We start from the raw sequence: 6,827 nt of genomic DNA, 5'->3' as shown, positions 1-6,827 counted from the left end.
ATACCACAAGAGAAGAGAAAAATAGAAACAATAAAGAAACAGAGGAACTACAAAAACAGCCAGAAAACAATTAACAAAATGGCAATAGATACATACCTATCAATACTTAATTTAAATGTAAATGGACTAATCAATCAAAAGACATAAAGCAACTGAGTGGATGAGAAAATGAGACTCAACTATATACTGCCTACAAGACACTTACTTCAGAAGTAAGAACACACAGACTCAAAGTGAATGGATGGAAAAAGATATCCCATGCAAATGGAAATGAAAAGAAAGCTGGTATAGGTATACTCATATCACACAAAACAGATATTAAACAAAGACATTAAAAGATAAAGAAGGACATTACAAAATCACAAAGAGGTCAATTCATCAAAAAGATATAACATTTATAAATATATGTACATCCAGCATAAGAGCACCAAAATATATAAAGAAAATATTAACAGACCTAAAGGGGAAAATCAACAGCAATACAATAATAATTGGGATACCCCACTTAATCACTGGATACATCATTGAGAAAGAAAATCAATAAGGAAACATTAGCTTTAAATGACATTAGACCTGATTGTCTTAATATATACAAAACATTTTATCCAAAAGCAGCAGAAAACACATTTTTCTCAAGTGCACATGGAATAGTCTCCAAGATAGATTTTACATTAGGCCACACAACAAGTATCAGTAAATTCAAGAAGACTGAAATAAATCATATCAAACAACTTTTCCACAACAATGTTATGAAACTAGAAATCAATTATAAGAAGAAAGGTAGAAAAACAACAAATGCATGGTTATTAGGCAGTATGCTACTGAATAACCACGAGATCATTGAAGAAATCAAAGAAGAAATAAAAGGATTAAAAACAGAACTACCCTATGATCCAACAATTCTACTTCTGGGTATTTAACTGAATAAAACTAACTCAAGAAAACACTAACTCAAAAAGGCGTTACACCCTATGTTAATTACAGCATTATTTACAATAGCTAAGATATAAAAACAACTTAAGTGCCCATCAATGGATGAATATATACAAAAGAAGTGGTATATACTGTTGGCCCTTCAAGAGCACATGGGTTGGGGTGCCAACTTCCTGTACAGTCAAAAACCATGTACATCTCTTGACTCTCCAAAAAATTAACTACTAATAGCCGGTTATTGAGCGGAAGGCTTACTGACAACATTAACAGTCAATTAACACATAGATTGTATATATATCATATACTGTATTCTTACAGTAAAATAAGCTAAAGAAAATCATAAAGAAAAGAAAATACATTAACAGTACTATACTGTATAAAATCCACAAGTAAGTGGACCTGTGTAGTCCAAATCCAAATTGTTCACAGATCAACTGTATATACAATGCAACACTACTCAGTCATAAAAACAAATCAAATCTTGCCATTTGCAATAACATGGATGGACCTTGACATATTATGCTAAGTGAAATAAGTCATATAGAGAAAGATAAAAGCCACATGATTTCACTTATATGTGGATTCTAAACACAAAACAAACAAAACTCATTCTCATTGATGAAGAACAGACTGGTGACAATAGAAAGCAAAAGAAGAAGTAGGTTTTTGGAGGCAAAATGGGTGAAGGGGATCAAGACATACGAATGTCTAGTTGTAAAATAAATAAGTCATGAGGATGTAATGTACAACATGGGGAACATAGTGAATAATATTATCTTAACTTTATATGGTGACTGATGATAACTAGACTTATTGAGGTGATCATTTTGCAATACATGCAAAAGTCAAATCACTATGTTGTGCATCTGAAAGTAATATAATATTGTATGTTAATTAGACTTCAGATTTTTAAAAAAGAATTTAAGTAAGGTAAGCTGAAAAAATATTGCATCTCACCAGTGTTAATTTTGGCTGTTATCCAGTAATAGCCAGAGTGTAGCTGAGAATAAAATGGAATGAGAAATGTATGTGTGTGTGGTACCTGAGGTGGGAGGGTATTCTTTCTAATTCATTTGCTTTATGTAAAATGATTGCTTATTCAAAGACTTTTGTTGAATATGAAGTCATGGAAATGAATGGGTTCATTTAGAGCAAGAATATTTATTAAAAAGAGCAAAAGACACACAACTAAACCTTTTCAATATGCTTGCTTCTCTGCTAACACCTACAATGTGATACACCCCTTTTATAGAAAAATAAACATTTGTTGCTTTTGTCACAGATCAAAGATCCAAGAATAAAACTGATTTCTGTGTTACTATAAAGATATAAGATAGGGGATGATCCTAGGTCAATATCACTTGTGTCTCATCCAACAGAAATAGATAGTCTTCAGGTAATATTTTTAGTTATACTGCTTACCCAGGTAGACTCCTCAGGGTATTAGAATCCTGGGTAGTTAATCAGCTTTACTTCATTAAGATACTCTTTTTTCACCAAAGCTGAAACAGTCTTTTTAACTAAGAATTTTATATAAATATCAACAAGGATAATCTTTTGTGATAATAGCAGAAAGCATAGTATTGAATAAACTATACGTGATTTATTCATCATTACTGTATTTTAATATTAACTTCAATAGCATTAAAATAAGATATAGCTACTGTGTAAATCTAATGTAAATGTTAGTTCTTCCTCACTAGGGAATTGAGTATTTTGGTATGACCAAAGTAATTGTTTTTGTTCTACTTTTCTCTAAGTATTCCTCTCTCACTGTCTGTTTTGTATAATCTGTTGACCATATTCTGTTTGAATACTGATTCATATCTCATAGGTTTCCACACCAATTTCTGTGTTAGATAAATCAAATTCTGTTTGCAAATTGCATAGTTTTAACATTAAAATAAGTCATCAGTAGGAGGGGAAGATGGTGGCCTAGGAGGACGCTGGGCTCACCGCGCGTCCTGCTGATCACTTAGATTCCACCTACACCTGCCTAAATAACCCAGAAAACCGCCAGAGTATTAGCAGAACGGAGTCGCCAGACCCAAGCGCAGACGAGAGGCCCACGGAAGAGGGTAGGAAAGGAGGCGAGGCAGTGCGCGCTCCAGGGACTGGCGGCAGGGAGCCGGGGCAGAGGGGCGGCTCGCCGGCCAAGCAGAGCCCCCGAGTCCGGCTTGCAAAAGCGGAGGGGCCTGACGGACTGTGTTCCCACAGCAAGCGCGACTTAGCGTCTGGGAGGTCATAAGTTAACAGCTCTGCTCGGAAAGCGGGAAGGCTGGAGGACAAAGGGAGGGTGAGCTGCTGAGCCCCCGGACGACAGAGCTCAGTTTGGTGGGGAACAAAGGCGCTCACCAGCGCCATCTCCCCCGCCCATCCCCCAGGCAAAATCCCAAAGGGAACCGGTTCCTGCCAGGGAAATTGCTCGCTCCGCGCAAACACCCAACTCTGTGCTTCTGCGGAGCCAAACCTCCGGCAGCAGATCTGACTCTCTCCGGCTGCCACAGGGCCCCTCCTGAAGTGGATCACCTAAGGAGAAGCGAGCTAAGCCTGCCCCCCCTGCCGCCATGCACCTTGTCTACCCAACCCAGCTAATACGCCAGATCCCCAGCATCACAAGCCTGGCATTGTGCAAGTAGCCCAGATGGGCCACACCACCCCACAGTGAATCCCGCCCCTAGGAGAGGGGAAGAGAAGGCACACACCAGTCTGACTGTGGCCCCAGCTGTGGGCTGGGGGCAGACAACAGGACTCACTGCGGCCCCGCCCACCAACTCCAGTTATACACCACAGCACAGGGGAAGTGCCCTGCAGGTCCTCACCACACCAGGGACTATCCAAAATGACCAAGCGGAAGAATTCCCCTCAGAAGAATCTCCAGGGAAATAACAACAGCTAATGAGCTGATCAAAAAGGATTTAAATAATATAACAGAAAGTGAATTTAGAATAATAGTCATAAAATTAATCGCTGGGCTGGAAAACAGTATACAGGACAGCAGAGAATCTCTTGCTACAGAGATCAAGGGACTAAGGAACAGTCATGAGGAGCTGAAAAACGCTTTAAATGAAATGCAAAACAAAATGCAAACCACCACGGCTCGGATGTAAGAGGCAGAGGAGAGAATAGGTGAACTAGAAGATAAAGTTATGGAAAAAGAGGAAGCTGAGAAAAAGAGAGATAAAAAAATCCAGGAGTATGAGGGGAAAATTAGAGAACTAAGTGATACACTAAAAAGAAATAATATACGCATAATTGGTATCCCAGAGGAGGAAGAGAGAGGGAAAGGTGCTGAAGCGGTACTTGAAGAAATAATAGCTGAGAACTTCCCTGAACTGGGGAAGGAAAAAGGCATTGAAATCCAAGAGGCACAGAGAACTCCCTTCAGACATAACTTGAATCGATCTTCTGCACGACATATCATAGTGAAACTGGCAAAATACAAGGATAAAGAGAAAATTCTGAAAACAGCAAGGGGTAAACGTGCCCTCACATATAAAGGGAGACCTATAAGACTCGTGACTGATCTCTCTTTTGAAACTTGGCAGGCCAGAAAGAATTGGCACGAGATTTTCAGGGTGCTAGACAGCAAAAATATGCAGCCAAGAATCCTTTATCCAGCAAGTCTGTCATTTAGAATAGAAGGAGAGATAAAGGTCTTCCCAAACAAACAAAAACTGAAGGAATTTGTCACCACTAAACCAGCTCTACAAGAGATCCTAAGGGGGACCCTGTGAGACAAAGTACCAGAGATATCACTACAAGCATAAAACATACAGACATCACAATGACTCTAAACCCGTATCTTTCTATAATAACACTGAATGTAAATGGATTAAATGCGCCAACCAAAAGACATAGGGTATCAGAATGGATAAAAAAACAAGACCCATCTATTTGCTGTCTACAAGAGACTCATTTTAGACCTGAGGACACCTTTAGATTCAGAGTGAGGGGATGGAGAACTATTTATCATGCTACTGGAAGCCAAAAGAAAGCTGGAGTAGCCATACTTATATCAGACAAACTAGACTTTAAATTAAAGGCTGTAACAAGAGATGAAGAAGGACATTATATAATAGTTACAGGGTCTATCCATCAGGAAGAGCTAACAATTATAAATGTCTATGCGCCGAATACCGGAGCCCCCAAACATATAAAACAATTACTCATAAACAGAAGCAACCTTATTGATAAGAATGTGGTCATTGCTGGGGACTTTAACACCCCACTTACAGAAATGGATAGATCATCTAGACACACGGTCAATAAAGAAACAAGGGCCCTGAATGAGACATTGGATCAGATGGACTTGACAGATATATTTAGAACTCTGCATCCCAAAGCAACAGAATATACTTTCTTCTCGAGTGCACATGGAACATTCTCCAAGATAGATCATATACTGGGTCACAAAACAGCCCTTCATAAGTTTACAAGAATTGAAATTATACCATGCATACTTTCAGACCACAATGCTATGAAGCTTGAGATCAACCACAGGAAAAAGTCTGGAAAACCTCCAAAAGCATGGAGGTTAAAGAACACCCTACTAACGAATGAGTGGGTCAACCAGGCAGTTAGAGAAGAAATCAAAAAATATATGGAAACAAACGAAAATGAAAATACAACAATCCAAACGCTTTGGGACGCAGCGAAGGCAGTCCTGAGAGGAAAATACATTGCAATCCAGGCCTATCTCAAGAAACAAGAAAAATCCCAAATACAAAATCTAACAGCACACCTAAAGGAAATAGAAGCAGAACAGCAAAGGCAGCCTAAACCCAGCAGAAGAAGAGAAATAATAAAGATCAGAGCAGAAATAAGCAATATAGAATCTAAAAAAACTGTAGAGCAGATCAACGAAACCAAGAGTTGGTTTTTTGAAAAAATAAACAAAATTGACAAACCTCTAGCCAGGCTTCTCAAAAAGAAAAGGGAGATGACCCAAATAGATAAAATCATAAATGAAAATGGAATTATTACAACCAATCCCTCAGAGATACAAACAATTATCAGGGAATACTATGAAAAATTATATGCCAACAAATTGGACAACCTGGAAGAAATGGACAAATTTCTGAATACCCATACGCTTCCAAAACTCAATCAGGAGGAAATAGAAAGCTTGAACAGACCTATAACCAGCGAAGAAATTGAATCGGTTATCAAAAATCTCCCAACAAATAAGAGTCCAGGACCAGATGGCTTCCCAGGGGAGTTCTACCAGACGTTTAAAGCAGAGATAATACCTATCCTTCTCAAGCTATTCCAAGAAATAGAAAGAGAAGGAAAACTTCCAGACTCATTCTATGAAGCCAGTATTACTTTGATTCCTAAACCAGACAGAGACCCAGCAAAAAAAGAGAACTACAGGCCAATATCCCTGATGAATATGGATGCAAAAATTCTCAATAAGATACTAGCAAATCGAATTCAACAGCATATAAAAAGAATTATTCACCATGATCAAGTGGGATTCCTTCATGGGATGCAGGGCTGGTTCAACATTCGCAAATCAATCAACGTGATACATCACATTAACAAAAAAAAAAAAGAGAAGAACCATATGATCCTGTCAATCGATGCAGAAAAGGCCTTTGACAAAATCCAGCACCCTTTCTTAATAAAAACCCTTGAGAAAGTCGGGATAGAAGGAACATACTTAAAGATCATAAAAGCCATTTATGAAAAGCCCACAGCTAACATCATCCTCAACGGGGAAAAACTGAGAGCTTTCTCCCTGAGATCAGGAACACGACAGGGATGCCCACTCTCACCGCTGTTGTTTACCATAGTGCTGGAAGTTCTAGCATCAGCAATCAGACAACAAAAAGAAATCAAAGGCATCAAAATTGGCAAAGATGAAGTCAAGCTTTCGCTTTTTGCAGATG

The sequence above is a fragment of the Lynx canadensis genome, chromosome X (genome assembly GCF_007474595.2).
Source record: "Lynx canadensis isolate LIC74 chromosome X, mLynCan4.pri.v2, whole genome shotgun sequence".
NCBI classification, from domain to species: domain Eukaryota; kingdom Metazoa; phylum Chordata; class Mammalia; order Carnivora; family Felidae; genus Lynx; species Lynx canadensis.
The sequence above is the reverse complement of the archived record's forward strand: the minus strand, read 5'-3'. Positions refer to the sequence as shown.